Raw genomic sequence first — 20851 nt, 5'->3', positions numbered from 1 at the left:
CCATTAGGAGCATACAGTCCCAATAGCAAAGTCTTCTTGTGGTTCATCATCACTTGCACTGCAATATATCTACCATCATCGTCCTTAAAATCCATTTTGGTTCCAATTCCTGTTTTACATTAAAAAACCCACACCTCTTTTTTTCTCCTTAGCCAATGAAAAAAATCCCATACCAAATTGCTTATTCCACAAATATTTGTAATCCAGTCATTTAATATGTACTTCTTGTAGACAAATTATGTTACATTTTTGCTTCCCAATCCAATGAAAAGTTGCCTTTCTTTTTTGTGGTGAATTAAGTCCATTTACATTTCAAGATAATAATTTGTAATCCATCATGGTTTTCTATTTTAATCTGAACCTCCAAATTCTTTATTCTCCACCAAAAACTTCTCCATCTCCTGAGTGCTTGTAATGGTAATCCTCTTCCCTTTGTATTCAAAAACCAATCCTTCTGGGAGAATCCATCTATATCTCATTTGACTCTCTCTCAATTGCTTAGTCAGTTTTTTATATAATCTTCTGTCACTTAAGACTTTCCTTGGTAATTCTTTCATAATTCTAACAGTACTGCCTTCCACAATCAGCTTGCTTTCATACTGTTTACTTAGAATCCTCACGCATCCTTACACATCTCACTACCACATCTCTTGGTAGTTTATTTTTCCTTGCATATTTTGAATTGACTTTGTAAATATAGTCATAAAAGTAATTAGTCTCCTCAGGATCATCTCCAACATATTCAGCAATAATCCTTACTATGTATTTCCTTAAATCACCATCCTTTTCATGCACACCTCTCAAATGTATCTGCTTTTCCATTGATTTGCAGTCCTGCAGTCCTGCTTTGTCCTGCAATTTTTTAATAGTGGGATCCACTGTATTAATTCTTTCATCATGGTCTTTCACTTTCTCTTCCACCTCTTGGATTTTTTTTAGATACTGATTTAAACTCTTTACTGAGAACTTCTATATCTTTTTAAATTCCTTCTTACAATCACTTATAGAATCTTTAATCAGTTTAGACAATCTAGCTTCCATGGCATCCATCTGTTCTTTTTTATCAGCCTTTTTGCCCTCTTCTAGTGTCTTGGATCTTGTCTGTAATGTTTTTTGGGCTGACATTACTGCCTTCCCATTATAAATATAGGCTTTACAATTGAAGTCACAAGTTCTTTTTAAATGGTCTAGTCTTATAGATTAGGGCATGCCCTTTCAGAAAGCCCAAAATCGCCGTCCTCCTATGCCCCTGGGTCCAGATATTAATTTTTAAAATGTTATAATTTCCCAAAGCTTGGCACACATTGAATTTATGTTGATTTAATGACCTCAGATACCCTCCATAGATGTTGGAAGTGGTTCTTCTCTGGAGATTCTTCAAAGCCAAAAAGACTCCCCCCCCTGGGATTTCTCGTTAGCCAAAATACCTCTCCTCAGAACTTTAAGCATATCTTGGCCATCATTTTGCCTAGATGATGCAGACAGCAGGTATTAAAACACGTTATCTGTCCAGAATAGAGGATCTGGTGAGCTCCCCCACTGGAAAGCTCGTCAATTCTCCATGAAATCCAAACCAGAAGCCAATAAGTATCTAATTCTTGAAATTATTTGTTGGTGAAATAAATGAGTGAATGAACAATTATGCCACCAAACAAAGATGTATGAGTTTTATTACAGGTACTCCATCACAATGCTAATGTTATGGCCTGCCATTTGTGAGCGATGAGGGGATTCTTCAAAAGTGTGAAAACCAAACACACTGGGAGATGACAACTCCCATGGCTCTACGCAAAACCACACACATAAGGAAACCTGGCCAAACCACACACAGCAGCAGCAATCAGAAATCAATGAAAACAGCTGAAGATGGGTATAATATAGTGGGTTCTAGGCATCAAGGACTCGAGGCAGCAGTGATAACAAGCTCTTTATTGAGTACAGCATGCCAATGGCTTAACTTCATAACTGCTGAACAGGCACCACAGGGCCAACTATATACAATACTGTGTTCCTGAGCTAGTGTTTGATAGGGTCATTCAAAACAGCCAGGGGCCTGTGATTGGATCAGGGCAGTTAGAATTTGGATCCTCTTGCCCATTGTTCCTCAGACCCCAAGCTCATCACATACATGCATTCACATACATAACATTCCTCCCCCCAAAGTTGGCAAGCCTTAGCAATCATAGTCCTATAGGTATTCAGGCTTGCAGTGTTCTCGTGTCAACCTCCAGAACGCGGAAGTTGGTAGAATGACAGTCTCAACTTCTGGTGCTGCTGGCAGCAGTTCTTGTGCTATAGGCACTTCAGCTGGCATTTCCAGACCCTGGATGGTCTCCGGTTTGATCAGATGCTCTGGGTCCCCCGAGGCATTGGGTACTGATGGGAACACAGGGCTCTGTGCCTCGGCTTCACTTGGTGCCAGGCCACTCAGGGTTGGTGTAGCCCATGGGTTGCATCTACCCCTGGGCCCTTCACATGGCTGGAATTGGTCAATGTGCCGCCTCCACATAAACCCCTCCTCTGAGGCGATCTCGTACATCACTGATCCTAGTACCCTGGAAACTCAGGTCGGTACCCATGCTGCCCCCCCAAAGCTTTTAGTGAACACCAAGTCCCCTTTGTCAAACCCCTGGGGTATCCAGATCACCTCTGGAACCTCTTGTAGATCTGGGCCATGGTCTGGGTGCATGCGGTCAAGTAATGTGGTCAGCTGCCAGCCCATAAGGAGTTCAGCCAGGCTGCAACCAGTGGCTGTGCTGGTGATGGAATGCTGAGCTAGTAGAAACTCTGCAAGGCGGGCTTCCCAATTCCTTTAAATGATGTGGCGGAGCGTTTCCTTGGTCACCCGCACCATCCTCTCAGCTTGGCCATTGGTGGCTGGGTGGAAAGGGGCCGACTGCATATGTTTATTAGGTTTCGGCCACAGAAATCCTGGAACTCAGCTGATGTAAAGGCTGTTCCATTATCTGATACCAGTGTGTTGGGCAGACCGTGGGTGGTGAATACCCTGTGTAGGGCCCCTAATGCAGCTTTGGAGGATGTGGACGCTACAGGTATGACCTTGAGCCACTTCAAGTAGGAGTCCACTATGAGGAAAAATATTTGTTCCTGGAAGGGCCCCACAAAGTCAAGGTGCAGGTGGGACCAGGGGTTACATGTGGACTTCCACTGTTGGATTTGTGCTTGGGGTGGAGCCGGACGGGTCTCCTGGCATGGTTGACAGCTGGCGACCCAGGACTCGATAACCTCATCCATCCCCGGCCACCATACATAACTGCAGGCCAGTGCCTTCATGCGCACCATCCCTGGATGGGTCTTATGCAGTGCTGTGAGGACTCACTGCCACAGTATTGGGGGCACCACCACCCTGTTTCCCCACAACACACACCCTTTATGGACTAACAATTTGTATCTTCAGGATGAAAAAGCAACAAATTCCAACCTCACCCGGCCTGAGGGCCATCCCCTCCACACCCAGTCCAAAACACGAGAGAGAATTTGTCCTTCCTGGAACAACAGGCAACGTCCTTGGCATGCAATGGGCAGTCCAGGAGAGACTCCAACACCATGACCAGGTACGTGGGGGACGAATCAGAGTCCATTGAAGGCAGCGGCAGGCAACTCAGAGCATCAGCATGTCCCACGGCCTTCCCAGGGTGGTATTGGAGGTCATACTGGTACCCTGTGAGGAAAATGGACCAGCGCAAGACCTGTGGGGAGAGTATTTGCAATGTTTGGTGGTCGGGGGCAAAAAGGTCTAGAAGGGGCTTGTGGTCCATCTGGATGGTGAAGTGCTGGCCATACAGAGAATCATGAATTTTTTTACCCCCACTACAATGGCCAGGCCCTCCTTGTCGATCTCCACATAACTACGCTCCGGTTTTTGCAATGTCCAGGAATAGTAGGCAACCGGAACCTCCCTGCTGTCCGGCAGCATGTGGGCCAGGATGGTGCCCACCCATATGGGGAAGCGTTGCAGACCAGAACAATGGGCAGCCACTCATCAAAATGTGCCAGCAAGCTGTTTGACGTCAATATGTCCTTTACTTCCTGAAAAGTAGCAGCTTGCCGGTGATCCCAAACCCATGAAGCCCTTTTGTCCAGAAGTCTGTGAAGGGGCTCTGCTACCACCACCTTGTGGGGGAGGAAGGTGTGGTAGAAATTCAAGAGGCCCAAGAAAGCCTGTAATTCCTGCTTTTATGTGGGGGTGCGGTGCCTCACAAATAGCCCTAATTTTGTCCTTAGTCGGATGGATTCCATTTGCATCCACTGTGTACCCCAAGAAATTGATGCTGGAAATCCCTAACATGCACTTCTCCCTTTTGACTTTGAGACCCGCCCCATCGAAATGCTATAGTACCACCCGGAGGCAGAGGGCAAACTCTCTTCGGTGGCTGCAGAGATCAGCACATCATAAAAGAACAGCTGGATCCTGTGGATACCTTTAAGGAGAGAGTCTATTAAGTTCTGAAAGATCCCTGGGGCCATGCTGACCCCAAACTGCAACTGCTTAATCCTGAAGGCCCCCTGTGCATTACGATGGTTTGGGCGTCTGCCATGGCAGCGTCTATGAGAAGCTGCTGGTAGGCCTGAGCCAGATCCAACTTTCCAAAAAATTTTGCACCTGCTAGGGAAGCCAGCATGTGACTGACAACAGGAACCCATTAAGCGTGGCCTTGCAGAGCCTTATTTATTGTGTATTTGTAGTCTACACAAATGCAGACACTCATTTGACTTCACCGGGGTTACTATGGGGGTCTCCCACCTAGCACTTGCTACCAGCTCCAGAACCACTTGGGCCTCCAGGCGGTTCAGTTCCTCTTCTATTTTAGGTCTCAGGGCCAGTGTACTCGCCAGGCTTTCAGCCTGACGGACTGCACTTTGGGGTTCAGGTCTAAGGAAACCGGGGGTCCAATGTGCTGTTGAAGATGGCGGGAAACTCTCCACACATGCTCTGGAAGTCCCTTCTAGCGAGGATTTGATGGATTCCTGTGACCTGGATCCCCAGGGCCCCAAACCATGACCAAACCAGTAAGCTTCATAGGTCCCCTTCCATAACTATTATGGGCAGCCTTCCTGAGAAGTGACCATATTTAATGTGGACCTTTCCCACCCCCAACACTGGAACCTCCCTCTTCTGGACCATAAAGGGAGCAGGATGTAGCCTAGCCTCCCCCCCCCCAGGGCACAGCCACTGGAACATTCGAGCTGAGATGATCATCTGGCCCACCCCAGAGTCTACCTCCATGAGGCATGGCTTCCCTTCTAAAAGCACAGTCACTTTGATTTTATCCAGGGCGTCCTGGGGCAGATGTGGTACCTGAAGTGGTGTGGAGCTCCATCTCCTGAATTGCCTCTTGATGCGTGTGCTGGTGTCTCTGGATCCCTTTGGAGTGGCAGACTCTGGCAATGTGGCTGGTCTTTCCACAACTCTGACAAGTCACCTCACGGAACCTGCAGGACCTCCGCTCATGTGGATCTCCACAGCTAGCACAGGGATGCGACAAGGCAGTGAAAGGACCCAAGTTTTGAGGGTGTGTGTTGGGCGAGTCAGTCGGGGCACCTGCAAAACCTCTTTGACCTTGTCTGCTGGTTCCATATGGTGTGTCGCAGTGGTTGGCCGCCAGGAAGTCAGTGGGCTTGGTGCTTGGCGGACTTCAGCGGTGAACTGGTCCACTGCCTCCACAGTGAGGGCCTCCTCCATCGTGACCTGGAATGAGGGATCCTTCTTGTTGAGGAGCCTGTGTTGGATTCTCTCATCCCAGTCCTGGAGGGCTTCTTCCAAGTTGCTGAGGTTGCAATGCTGGGCCACCCTTCTGATGGCCATCATGAACCCGGTGATAGACTCACCCACCATCTGATTCCTCCCATAGAATGCATGGCGGGCCACAATGATGGAGGGTTTGGGAGCAAAGTGCTCCTGTAGCTTGTTCATGATGTTCCGGTACAGAGTGTCTTTGAGTTCTACTGGAGCCATCAAGGAACGGGAGATCTCGAACGTCGAATGACCACAGACCCGGAAGAACATGGCTCACTTCTTTGCATCCTCTATGATGTCAGAGGATTCCAGGAAGAAAGTGAACCGGGATGCGTAGGACTCCCAGTCCTCTGAGGTGGTGTTGAACTCATCCAAGTTTCCTGGAGTGGCAGCCATATCATCAAGTGGTGGTGATGCAATGTGCTGTGCTGGATGCGGAGTGCAGTGATGCATGGTGCGGTGCTGATGGCTGGGGCCTCTTGCTCATCGGGATCCCACCTTCGTCGCTAATATAATATAGTGCGTTCTAGGCATCGAGGACTCAAGGCAGCAGTGATAACAAGCTCTTTATTGAGTACAGCATACTGATGGCTTAACTTCGAAACTGCTTAACAGGCCCTGCAGGGCCTACTATATACAGTACTGTGTTCCCACGCTAGTGTTTGATAGAACCATTCAAAACAGCCAGGGGCCTGTGATTGGAGCAGGGGAGTTAGGATTTGGATCCTCTTGTCCATTGTTCCTCAGACCCCAAGCTCATCATGTACATGTATTCACATACATAACAATAGGATTCATTCTAAAATAATTCATTGTCCAGGACATTCTTAACTCATGATAGATTTAAATATGTGATTTAGTTGCTGAGCAAAATATGGTTGTGCAGCATGGATGACAGTGCCACTGGGCTGAGTGACTGAGACCGTGCAAATGCATGGAAGTTGATTATGCATGTGTGCTGTTGTGCTAGGCGTGAAGTTACCCAACAAACAGCAACAAATGGGTCTGAGAATAGTTGATTACTTGATGGCATAAACTGATGGCATAATCACAACAGGTGATCAGGATGCTCAAGCTGCATAAGTATAAACATTCCCATGGAACTCAGTGGGAGTAAAACACAAATCTTCTTGCTTGACCTATAACACTGCACATTGAGGGAGGCACTGGATAGCAGCAGCAAGCCTCTCTTCCATTACACATATTCAGAGTGCATCATGAACACCTGCATACTGGGACATTGATGTTCTGTATTCTTAGTGCTTGAGAGGCTTCTGGAGTCTGGCCCTTCTGATGGACCTTCTAATGGCACCTGGGTTTTGGCCACTACGTGACCCAGAATATTGGACTGGATGGGCCATTGGTCTGATCCATCAGATCTTCTCTTATGTACTTATACTTGGTAAAGATCCCTGATCATGCATAGAGAATAGATGCACATACAGATTGTACTCAGGTTTTCTCCACACAGGTTTTCTCCACACAGAGTACTAACTATATGTAGAGTTGGCAGTTTTGATTTCAGTCTACACCTCCAGATATTGGGAATGTAAAAAGGTAATTTGTCTTGCTGTTACTGAGACGATCCTATTTTAAAGGTGATTCAAAACATCCCTCTGGCACTTGTGACTCACCAAGTCCATCTGCAATGCATCATTTACTAGGTATTCTGATAGCCCCTATGCCTTTGTAGTTCCAGCCAGGCAGCAAAAATGTATAGCTTATCAAGTTCCTTGGGGGCACCTATATATGACTAGTGTTTTGTGTTAGGCTTGATGGATCACAACTTGTGCAGGGCTGTCTGAATCTATAATCATAGCTGAAAACTATAGCACAGTGGGGTGGGGTAGGGTCAGTCTATACATAAAATACATTTATTAAATATTGTTATAAGCATTATTTCTTGTTTTGTAAAGTCTTCTATTTGTGGGAATCTGCTGCTGTTCAAATATTTACTGTAATCCAAGCACTTTACTAAGAAGACTTACAAAGAAAAGACATACTTCCACTTGGGATACACTAATTCATCTGGCCCCCTGCCTCAGAAGCAAAATTTACTTAGCTACTTTTCTGGCACTGGCTTGGATCCTCTGGAACACGTGTAGAAGATTTTGCTAAAGGCAGATCCTTCCTGCTCCCCCCATATCGGGGCTATTAGGGATCTACATGGAAAGGAAAAACAAAACAAAACTGCACATGGGACAGTGGTTGCAAGTGGAGGGGGAAGATAGAAAATCTCTTATCTTATACTGCAGCACCTCTTCCATTGGTCTAACAGATCCAGGCTCAGGAGAACTAGAAATAGGATTCAAATCAATATCTCTAGTGGTTATGGAAGGCAGCACTGTAAAATAAGCACATAGTTCCCACTATTCCTGCCTCCAGATAGTTGTTGCCTACTGAAACACTAACTATTTAACCATATATATGAGTGATGAGTATGCATCAGAGATCTCAAAAGCATCTCTGAAGCTTACTAGGTCTAGGTTTGACCCCTATATGAAAGGAAATTTGCATAGAAATACCATATATTTCACGAAGGGTAACTCATATATACTCAAACTTTGACAATTTGTATAATACTGCCAATAGATGATATTAAGGAGTACCAGATGCATAAAATGTGTTCTAGAAAATATTTTATAAAAAGAGTCTATTTGCTTTGTCATTCTGAGATCACTGGAAAAAGAGGTGGAATACAACTTTTTATTGTTCAGTTGCACGGTCAAGTCCGACTCTTTGCGACCCCATGGACAAAGTCACGCCAGACCCTCCTGTCTTCTACCATCCTCCAAAGTCTGTTCAAATTCATGTTTGTTACATCAGTAACGCTGTCCAGCCATCTCATCTTTTGCCTCTGTCTTTCCCAGCATCAGGATCTTCTCCAGTGAGTGCTCCCTTCTCATTTGGTGGCCAAATTATTTGAGCTTCAGCTTCAGCATCTGACCTTCCAGGGAACAATCAGGGTTGATTTGCCTTAGGACTGACTGGATATACTTGCAGTTCAAGGGACTCTCGAGATTCTTCTCAAGAACCACAGCTCAAAAGCATCTATTCTTCTGCGCTCAGTCTTCCTTATGGTCCAACTCTCACAGCCATACATTACTACTGGGAAGGCGTATAAAGAGCTGCAATCGACATTTATGAGCGCCCTGAGTCAAATGCAGAACACATTGAGTGGGCAGATAAATGGGCTGGCTGATAAATTAGAGAGCTTAGACTGCCGCTCAAAGGATACGAAGAAAGACATAATGGAGTTGGTTAAGATAACCAAGTCAATAGAGGATAAATTAATGACAATTGATCTCCGTGTGAATAAGATAGAATCTAAACAATTAGAACTAACTGAGAAAATGGCTAAGATAGAAATGGGGAATGCAGATTATATCTTAAGATTTATAAATATTCCGGAGGAGAAAGGTGAAAATCTGACCAGTTTGTTTTGTGATGCGTTGATGCCAATTTTGGAAATGGAAAAGTCTGAGGTAGAAAAAGAAATTGATTATTTATATAGAGTAAACTCCTTATATGCAAAAAAGAATGACTTACCTAGAGAAATACATCTCAAATTTGTTCGAAAAGGGATAAAGGAGAGGGTATGGAAAGGAACAAGAGAGCAACCACTTGTAATTAAAGGGATAAGAATTAAAATAATGAGAGAGATCCCATGGACCATAAGACAAAATAGAAAGGAATATATGAAACTGGTGACATTGCTACAGGATAATGAGATAATGTACAAATGGCTTATCCCAGAAGGTTTGATGTTTACATATTCCAACACTAGATATAAAATAGACTCTAGATTTAAACAGAAGACTTTTTAAATAACCAAGCCAAAAATTGGTCGAAAAGAACATATGATCAAGAGGAGGGAGAGGTCACACCTGGTGAAGAACCAAATCAGATAGAAACAAGACTCCAGAAAAAAAAGAAAAACTTACAAATAGAACATAGAGGGTTGTAAACCCAATCATGGCAGGGCAACTAAAGATTTTATCTTTAAATATTAATGGATTAAACTCTCCCAATAAAAGGAGAAGAGTGTTTATGCAGTTAAGGAAGATGAATGCAGATATTATCTGTCTCCAGGAGACGCACATAAAACAAAAAGATGAAGCTTTACTTTTGGATAAAAGATTGGGTGAAGCGATTATAACATCAGAAAAGGAGAAAAGGAAGAGAGGGTTGGTTACCTACATTAAAGGAGATATACAGGCCAAACTGATTTTTTCCTCTTATGACACAAGATTCCAAGGAATCGAGATAACTAGGGATCAGCAGAAATTTCTGCTGGTAAATATCTATGCGCCAAATGAGAAGTTGGGAGCCTTTTATGGAAAACTGCATTCAATTGTGGGAAACTATGAATATGAAAATATATGTATGATCGGTGATTTTAACGCTGTAAACTGTCCAGAAATTGACAGGAACCCGGGGGGGGGGGGAATAATAAATGGAAAAAAGCCTATAGCAATATCTTACCGGAAACTTTTTTAAAATGGCTGAGGAATTTGCATTGGTTGATCTATGGCATTCACTAAACCCGGCCAAGAAGGATTATACATTTTTTCCCACAGACACAGTTCGTGGTCTCGTATCGACATGTGTTGGATCTCAGTGAGCTTCGTGAATCTAGTGGATGACATTGAAATCTTACCAAATACCCTTGCAGACCATAATCCTATTTTACTGTCTTTGAAAGGTGTAAAAAGAACAGGAGGGTGGAAGATGAGTCCAAGGTTAGTTAAAGATAAGAATTTTATTGAGTACATAAAAGAAGAGATGAGATGGTTTTTTAAGTTAAACAATCAGAAGGAGGTCTCATCAAAAACTGTGTGGGAAACAAGTAAAGCTTATGTCAGAGGCTTGATAAAGAATTTTTGTGTGCATAAGAGACGGCAAGAAAATAAAGAATTAGAAGAAATAACAGAACATTTGAAACAACAGGAAAAACAATCTAAAAAGACACCAAATATTACAGAGATTAAAAATAAGATAAAGCTGCTGCAGCATAAGATCCATGTAAGCTTTTTGGAGGAAATGGAGAGGAAAGTTCGTTTTGCCAAACAACATTTCTTTGAAAATGCAAATAAATCAGGGAGATGGCTCGCATATAAAATCAAAAAAGAACCGGAGAAAAGAACAATCAAAACATTGAAGGATAAAGATGGCAACTCTAAACATCTTATAGAAGACCTGAAAAAGATAATTAAAGATTTCTATGCTCAGTTATACAATTCGGTAGAAATAGACCAGAAAAAGCAGAGGGACTATCTTCTGAGCAGATCTTTTTTTCAAATTAACGGATGAACAGAAAAGAATATTAAATAGTCCAATTACGATGTTTGAGGTGGACGAAGCCTGGAGCAAGCAAAAAAAGAATAAGGCGGCAGGCCCAGACGGTCTTCCCGCCGAGTACTATATTGCATTTAGGGAAAGCTTAATTTACCAATTTAAAAAAATGATAGAGGAAGTGTGGCAAACCGCAGAAATACCATGCTCTTGGAGGTATGCGAATATAGCCCTAATACCGAAAACAGAGGGTGATTGCGATGAAATTAAAAATTTTAGACCGATTGCATTACTTAATGTCGACTATAAGATTTACGCTTCTATACTTGCAAATAGATTAAAATTTTTTTTGATGGTATTGATTCACCCGGACCAAACTGGGTTCCTTCCAAAAAGACATTTGAGAACGAATATCAGAATTATTTTAGATACTCTGGAGTACTATGAGGTAAATAGTAATAAACATCTGGCATTAATCCTACTCGATGCGGAAAAAGCCTTCGATAATTTAGATTGGACTTTTTTATTGCAACAGCTTAAGATCATGGAGTTTGGAGAGGACTTCATAAGGAATGTCCAAGCCATATATAGTGAACAGAAAGTTAAAGTAATTGTTAATGGGGATACTACTGGGGAAATAAAGGTTTGCAAGGGAACCAGACAAGGCTGTCCACTTTCCCCATTACTTTTCATTTTATCATTGGAGGTTCTTAATGAATCCATCAGGCGTAATAGCAATATAAGTGGTCTGAAGGTAAAGGGGGAGACATATAAGCTTCTGGCATATGCCGATGATATTGCCCTAATCTTACAAAATCCATTAGAATCAATAGAAGAGGTCTTGAAAGAAATAGATGACTATGGACAAGTAGCCGGTTTGAAGATAAACAAACAGAAATCTAAAATCTTAGCTAAGAATATGACAATTCAGGAGATTAACCGTTTGGAAATAAGAGCTCGTTTTAAAAGTGCAAAGAAAGTGAAATACTTAGGAATAAATTTGACAAACAAGTGTAGCAGTATATATGAAAACAATTTTGTGACTGTGCTAAAAGAAATCGAGAATCTACTGAAGAAGTGGGAAGGTCTGCAACTGTCTTTTATGGGAAGAATTGCCCTTATTAAGATGACCATTCTTCCGAAAGTGATGTTTTTATTCCAAACAATTAATTTTGCAATTAAGAAGGATTTTTTCACTAAACTGAATAGACTCGTCAGGACATTTATATGGCAAGGGAAAAAGCCAAGAATTAGGTGGAAGATACTAAGTGACCAGAAAGAAAACGGAGGATTAGGCTTACCAGATTGGGAATCCTACTACATTGCAAATGTAACAGTCTGGTTGAAAGACTGGATAAGCCTGGAAAATAAGAGAATTCTTGCTTTAGAAGGTCATGACCTCTTGACAGATTGGCATGCAAATCTCTGGTATACAGATAAAGGTAGTAAGCATTTTACTAATCACTTGATCCGGAAGGCAATATTTGATGTTTGGATAAAGATGTGGCACTGAAATAGGTACGTTTTATCATCTATGGTGGACCTGTGCTATTGTGAGAAAATATTGGGTGAAAATATTTTTATTTTTAAAGGAGGTATTATGTTTAGATTTTCAGTTTAAACCAGAGATTATGTTACTATCCATGGTAAACAAAGTTATACCGAAAGAAGATGAGCATTTGGTGATCTATATTCTTACAGCGGCTAGAATTTTATTAGCCAAGTATTGGAGGAAAGAGAGATGTCCAAATTTAGAGGAAGTAACTGAAAAAGTACTCCAAGCTGCTGAAGCGGATATACTTTCAACTCTTTTGAAGGGGGAGACAAAATCAGTAGCAAGCAATAAATGGAAGAAGTTATATATATGGTTTGATAGGATGACAAAAGGAAAGGATAACAAGAATTCGGTGTGATGAATAAATGACATAGTACTATGTTTAGTTTTATAAACTAGGTGGTTAAATGTAGATGTTTAAATCCATTTCCACTCTCTGTTTTAGGTATAAGACAATGTAAATTTAGAGGTTTTGGTGCCTGGATGAAATTATAAGAAGAAATCTATGTTCTGTATTTATATACCAAGACTGATATGGCAGAACGATATAGTATTTTGTAAGAGGTTGATGTTTGTGTCAAGAAAACAATAAAATTTTAAATTAAAAAAAAAAAACATTACTACTGGGAATACCATCGCTTTGACTATACGGACTTTGTTGGTAGGGTGATGTCTCTACTTTATATTATACTGCATAGGTTTGCCATACCTATCTTCCCAAGGAGCAAACGTCTTTTGATTTCATGGCTACAGTCACCATCTGCAGTGATCTTGGATCACAGAAATGTGAAGTCTGTCACTACTTCCATATCTTCCCCTTCTATTTGCCAATGTGTTGAGGCCGGATGCCATGATCTTAGTTCTTTTGATGTTGAGTTTCAAGCCTACTTTTGTGCTCTCCTCTTTCACCCTCAACAAGAGGTTCTTTAGATCCTCCTCACTTTCTCCCATTAGAGTGATGTCGCAATTAAAGCTGGAACCATGGAGGTTACTGTGAAAGAAAACACCTCAAAGCCTCTCCGTGTAACAAAAATTAATAATACTCCTTTTTGTTCCTACTTATCCAGTATTTACTAATAACAAACACAGTGCTTACAGTGATCACCAAACATAATATAAACAACACAAAATCCTTCCGGAACCGAAAGCACATGCTCCTCCTACTGCATGATGGATTAATGTCCTATAGAGAAAATATGGAGCTGTAATACAAGTTTGACAATATCCAAGACCAGTCCAATATTGTTACGAGTGCAGAGATTCTTCTTCTTGGGACCATCTTCTTTGTTGTTAAGTAGGTAATTGGTGCTTCTTTTAAATTTTGTTTCATGGCTTTGTTTTCATTTCTCCTTGGAACGCCTACAAATTGTCTTCATATCCTTCTGAAATGGCATTCCGCATGATGTACTCTGCATATAAATTAAATAAGCAGGGTGACAATATACATCCTTGTCGAACCCCCTTTCCTATTCTAAACAAATCAGTTACTCCATATCACGTTCTGACAGTTGCTTCTTGACCCTTATACAAGTTTCTCAGGAGACATGTGAAGTGGGCTGGTACTTCCATCTCTTTAAGGACTTGCCACAGCTTGTTGTGATCCACACAATCAAAGGCTTTAGAGTAGTCAATGAAGCAGAAATAGACGTTTTCCTGATACTCCCATGCTTTCTCCATAATCCACCAAATGTTGGCAGTTTGATCGCTAATTCCTCTACCTCTCCGAAACCCAGCTTGAACGTCTGGTAGTTCCCGATCTACAAACTGCTGAAGCCTACCTTGTAGGATCTTTAACATGACATTGATGGTTCAAATTACCACAAAATATAACAAGGATAGGGTCTCAGGTTTTTCTAAGTATAATTTCGATTTTGACAAAATTTTGGTCTCGGGTCCACGTAAAATGATTAAGAAAGTATATAACTACATGTTACAAAGGAAATTGGAGGATGAGGTGGTTAAATCGGCAATGATTAAATGGGCAAAGAACCTAGAGAAAAACATCACGTTAGAACAGTGGTCTCTCTTATGGAAAAATAACCAAAGCATAATAAAACCAGTTAGACTTAGAGAGAATTTTTTTAAACTTTTCCATCGGTGGTATATCACACCAGTCCAACTGAATAAAATAAACCCCTCCTACTCTCCAAAATGTTGGAAGTGTGGTCAATGTTTAGGTTCCTTTTTTCATTTATGGTGGTACTGTGAAGTAACCAAAAAATACTGGATTATGATACATAGATTACTAACAGGACTGTTAAAAGTGAACATTCAACTGAAGCCAGAGATATTTCTGCTCTCTTATGTTCGAAACGAGATTCCGCGGGAAGACGAGTATATTGCTGTTTATATTTTGACAGCGGCCAGGATACTTTTTGCTAAACTTTGGAGACAAAAGGCCGTCCCACTTCGAGATGATGTAATTTCTGAGATTTTAGATATTGCTGAAATGGATGTTTTGTCAAACTTGGTAAGAGGAATGTCAAAATGTGAGGCGATAAAGAAATGGGAAAAATTATATATTTGGTTGGAAGGAGGGTGATGTTTTGAACCCAATTAACGTTTATTGATATAAAACTAAATCGAGTTAAGTGGTTAAAGACAACAATGGTGGCATACCATAATCCACCTCTAATAGGATGTTTTTTTTCTGTGTACAATTCTGTATTTTTTTGTTGATTAAATAAAAGCAAATATTGCAAAAAAAAAAAACAAAAAAAACATGACATTCCTGGCATGTGAAATGAGTGCAATGGTGCGATAGTTTGAACATTCCTTGGCATTACTCTTCTTTGGGATTGGAATATAAACTGACCTTTCCCAATCCTGTGGCCACTGTTGCATTTTCTAAATTTGCTGACATAATGTGTGCATCACTTTAACAGCATCATCTTTTAGGACTTTGAATAGCTCAACTGGGATACTGTGATCTCCGCTCGCTTTGTTGTTAGCAATGCTTTCTAAGACCCATTTAACTTCACATTCCAGAATGTCTGGCTTGAGGTCAGTGATTTCACCATCATGGTTGTCAAGGACATTGAGATCCTTCTTGTATAATTCTTCTGTGTATTCTTGCCACCTCTTCCTAATCTCATCCACTTCTGTTAGGTCTCTACCGTTTTTGTCCTTTATCATGGCCATCTTCGCACGAAACGTTCCCTTGATTTCTCCAATTTTCTTGAAGAGATCTCTTGTCCTTCCCATTCTATTATTTTCCTCTATTGCTTTGCATTGTTACTTCAGGAAGGCCTCCTTATCTCTCCTTGCTGTTCTCTGGAAATCTGCATTCAGTTGGGTGAATCTTTCCTTTTCACCTTTGCCTCATCAGACAGCCACTCTGCTTTCTTGCATTTCTTTTTCTTTGGGATGGTGCTGATTGCTGCTTTCTGTACAATGTCATGAACCTTCATCCATAGTTCTTCAGGCACTCTGTCTATCAACTCTGGTTCCTTAAACCTATTCTTCACCTCCACTGTATATTCATAAGGGATGTGATCAAGTTCAAGCCTGAATGGCCTAATGGTTTCCCCAGTTTTCTTCAGTTTAAGCCTGAATTTTGCAATGTGTAGCTCATGATCTGAGCCGCAGTCAGCTCCAGGTCTTGTTTTTGCTGACTGTAAGGAGCTTCTCCATCTTTTACTGCAGAGTATATAATCAATCTGATTTTCTGTGTTGCCCATCAGGTGATGTCCTTGTGTAGAGTCGCCTTTTAGGTTGTTTAGGTGTTTGCTATGACCAGCTTGTTCTCTTGACAAAACTATTAACCTTTGCCCGGCTTCATTTTGTACTCCAAGGCCAAACTTTTCAGTTGTTCCAGTTACCTTTTGACTTCCTACTTTGACATTCCAGTCCCCTATGATGAGAACATCTTTTTGTGGTGTTAATTCTAGAAAGTGTTGTAGATCTTCAAAGAAATGGTCCACTTCAGCCTCTTCTGCTTCAGTGGTTGGGGCATAAAAAAAGAAGAATTCGGCCCCTTCCCAGCCGGGCGGTCCACGACCGCTGAGGCTGGGGGCCGCCCATTGCCTCCCCATGCAGATGTGAGGCAATGGGTCATTCCATAGGGGAGGGGGCTAGGAGCGGCCTTAAAAGTCCGCTCCCGCCCCCTCACACGCAGTTTGTTTTTTGCTCTCGGCCCGCCCGCCTGCCCATCAAGCAGTACAGGCAGAGGCTGGTCGCCTGTTTCTGGGGGCCAGGTAGGAATTTTTCACCCTCAGACTGATTGGCCTTGTTCGGGGGTGTTTTTGCCTACCCTGTACTGTTGATGTTTTGGTGCTGGCAATTGGAATGGTGGTGCCGTTACATAGGGTTGGTCACTGGCAGTTTGTGGTTGGGATTATGTTTTGGGGATTGGTGAGCTCCCGTTGCATCGCGCCATTTTGGTGCATGGCTTCCCTGGGGGGACTATTAAGCTGTATGGCCCAAGGTCGGCTCCAGGGAGTCTGTGGGATCCCGGCACGCGGAGAGTGTCCGCATCCCAGGCTGCACGGCTGTGGGGATGGCGGAGCTCAGGTGAGCGGTGATCATGTTGCCGGGCCGGCCGGGTCTGAGCCGTTGGGTTGGCTCATACCCGGGGCTCTGGGGGCTCGCCCTGTTTCAGGTCAAGGAGGTGGTCGTGTTGACCCCTGGCTTGATCTGTCCCCATGTTTTGCCCTTGCCGTTGAGTTAATAAAGTGGCCCTTTAATCCAATCCAGTGTTTGTCTCGTTATTCCGCCTGGGGGGGCAATTGCAGATTTATACCCCCCCTTCTCTCTGAATCAGAGACTCAGAGCAGTTTACAATCTCCTATATCTTCTCTCCCCACAACAGACACTCTGTGAGATGGGTGGGGCTGAGAGGGTTCTCACAGCAGCTGCCCTTTCAAGGACAACCTCTGCCAGAGCTATGGCTAACCCAAGGCCATTCCAGCAGGTGCAAGTGGAGGAGTGGGGAATCAAACCCGGTTCTCCCAGATAAGAGTCCGCACACTTAACCACTATACCAGACTTGGATTACTGTGATATTTAATGGTTTGCCTTGGATATAGACCAAGATCATTCTGTCATTTTTTAGATTGTATCCCATTACTGCCTTCCACACTCTCTTGTTAACTATAAAGGCCACACCATTTCTTCTACAGGACTCTTGCTCACGTAATAGATGTAGTGATCCTCTGAGTTAAATTCACCCATTCCTGTCCATTTTAGTTCACTGATTTGCAAAATGTCGATGTTCAGTCTTGCTATCTCTTTTTTGACCACATCCAGCTTACCTTGATTCATAGATCTTACATTCCACGTTTCAATGCAGTATTGTTCTTTGCAGCAACAGACTGTTCTTTCACCATCAGACACACCAGCAGCTGAGCAAATGCAGCAAATCAAATCAACTAACTTTAAGAAGTGCATTAAATCTTTGACTTGATACAGTATTGTTGGTTACTTTTTCACAAATATGCTACTAAGAACATTTCCTTTTAACTAAGACACTAAGCTCCTTTCCTTTGACTAGAAACAAATTCTTTGATTTGAAACAAAATCTTTGATTCATTTGAGTACTTTCTTGAGATACTTTTAAAAATATCCCCTACCTCTAAATGCTGCAGGGCACTGAAGAAAGAGAAGATATTGCAATGCAGATGAACTAGATTCATATATGCTGAAAGACAACTTTTAACAACTATTTGACAGAGCACTTACATGGATTCCAGCCCTCAATGAAAAAATCTTTCTTTCTTTCTTTCTTTCTTTCTTTCTTTCTTTCTTTCTTTCTTTCTTTCTTTCTTTCTTTCTTTCTTTCTTTCTTTCTTTCTTTCTTTCTTTCTTTCTTTCTTTCTTTCTTTCTTTCTTTCTTTCTTTCTAAAACAAAACCCTGTTCATAATCATTCTTTCTCCATTCTGGACTTCCAGAATGACATCTTCCTCACTGGATGTGAAAATGAATAAGAAAGACCATTGTGCGTTGCAAAGTTGTTGGTGCAGTTTATAGACAAGGTAATGTTTTCATGCTAAGGAGGTCCCTGCCTAGGGACTATTTTTACCTATCCTAGATCTGGTTTGGTAGGTAAATGATATAATTAAGGTTGAATCCATACTTCAAGGATCTCTACTTTTAATTCATTGCCACAGGACTTTTTGAGAGGGTTTTTTTTAAAACCCAGTAATTAATATAGCTCTGTTGTGCTATAGCAATTACCAAACTAAAAAAAGTACCTTTAAAAAAAGCCATCAAAAGCTTTTTGGTGTCACAACAAGGAAAACTGCCACTGACTAAACACTGGAAATGGTATTGATTTGAAAGATGAAACATTCCCACTGTTTTCTAATACTAATACTAAATTAATATTAATACTAAATACTCATAGTACTTGAAGGGCTATTATATAGAGGATGGTGTGGAATTGTTTTCTGTGGCCCCAGAAGGTAGGACCACAAGCAAAAGGTTGAAATTAAATCAAAAGAGTTTCGGCCTCAACATTAGGAAGAATTTCCTGAATGTTAGAGCAGTTCCTCAGTGGAAGAGGCTTCCTCAGGAGGTGGTGGGCCCTCCTTCCTTGGAGGTTTCTAAACAGAGACTAGATGGCCATCTGACAGCAATGTGAATTTAGGGGAAGGTATTTGTGAATTTCCTGCATTGTGCAGGGGGTTGGACTAGATGGCCCTGGAGGTCCCTACCAACTCTATGTTTCTATGACAATAATAAATACTAATAGAATAACTGAAATAATTGTTGAGTTGGAACAACTCACCTACAAGGCAGTGCTAAAGTCTCTGAGAATTTTTACTTTAGGAACTGAAAGTGGCTAGGGGAGACATAGTTAGAAATGGGCATGAACTGGCTGATGAACTAAAGTTTGTCATGAAGTTTGGCTAGTTTGTAGTTTGGGGGCGGGTGGTGGGTGGGATCCCTCTGGGTATCCTACCCCCCCCCCCAGGGAAAGTGTATGCGCAATACATAGCCTCTCCTCTCCCGGTGTAGTGAACGCCGCGTGGTCACTGTCTGGCTATGCCTGGCAGATGGTCACTGCAATGGCCTCTCCTGCATTACTGCATCCGTAGCAACACCTTCTCGCTGGTCCCCCCCCGTTTTTCACAGAGTTTGCTACGTCATGGTGCGACCGAATTGTCCGGCGGTATAACCGGATGGACAGGCTGGGCCCACCAACCTCGTCAGCCTAAGAGAAGGAAAACTCTAACATCAAACCCGGGCAGATAGAGCTCGTTAATGTAACACCTACCACCTGGAGGACTCGCTGCCAGCGTCCCGGCTTACTGGGGCATGGCAGATGACCCCAAGGTGAAAGGGTGGAGCCAGTACCGCGCACACTGCGCTTCACCTAAAAAATTCCTCTGCGCAGGCCTGAAGGGCATATCCACATACACAACCCACAACGCATCAAGTCCTGCAGCGATGGGCAAGGGGCGAAACGGCAGGTGGAAGGTGCCACTGGAAGCCGCAGTCCCGATCCTGCATGTAGGCGGTTCAGGGTATTGGTCGCCTGATGCTAACCCGGAGACGAAAGCATTTTTCAGCAGCACCCTGAACGACCAAGCAGCCTTATCTAGGGACAGCACTGCTTGCTCCACACAGAGAGGGGCTTAGAAAAGGTGGCCTAAACAAAGCTCGTCTCCTCCACCCCAGTTGGCTAGCCGCGGTCAACGGGCATCCTTACTTGCGGTCGAAAAATAACAACAAAGAAAAGGCATGCACCTGCCTCAAAAAGTGTGCAAAGACTAAAGCTTGCGTGTTGGAACATCAGAACCATGCTTGACACAGTAGACAGCGGTCGCCCTGAACGACGCTCTGCTCTAGTTGCCCACGAACTTCTCAGGTTGAATATCGACATAGCAGCTCTCAGTGAGGTCCGTTTCCCTGAGGAAGGTAGTCTTCAAGAACACGGTGCTGGCTATACCCTCTACTGGTCGGGTAAGTCAAAGGCTGAGAGCCGCCTTTCTGGCGTTGGCTTCATGGTCAGGAACTCCATTGCCTCCAAACTCGAAAACCTGCCAACAGGTCACTCAGATCGCATCATGTCCATGCGCCTCCCACTTCAAAACAAGCAGCATGCAACACTCTTCAGTGTGTATGCCCCAACCCTTCAAGCAGATCCTGCAGAAAAGAACAAGTTCTATGCTGATCTACACAACCTCGTACGGAAGACCCCTACAGAGGACAAGGTGATCGTACTTGGCAACTTCAATGCCAGAGTAGGTAAAGACTCGGAAGCCTGGAAAGGAGTACTTGGCAAACACGGCATTGGCAA

Source organism: Heteronotia binoei, chromosome 3, assembly GCF_032191835.1.
Source record: "Heteronotia binoei isolate CCM8104 ecotype False Entrance Well chromosome 3, APGP_CSIRO_Hbin_v1, whole genome shotgun sequence".
NCBI classification, from domain to species: Eukaryota; Metazoa; Chordata; class Lepidosauria; order Squamata; family Gekkonidae; genus Heteronotia; species Heteronotia binoei.
Note: the sequence above shows the minus strand (reverse complement) of the source record.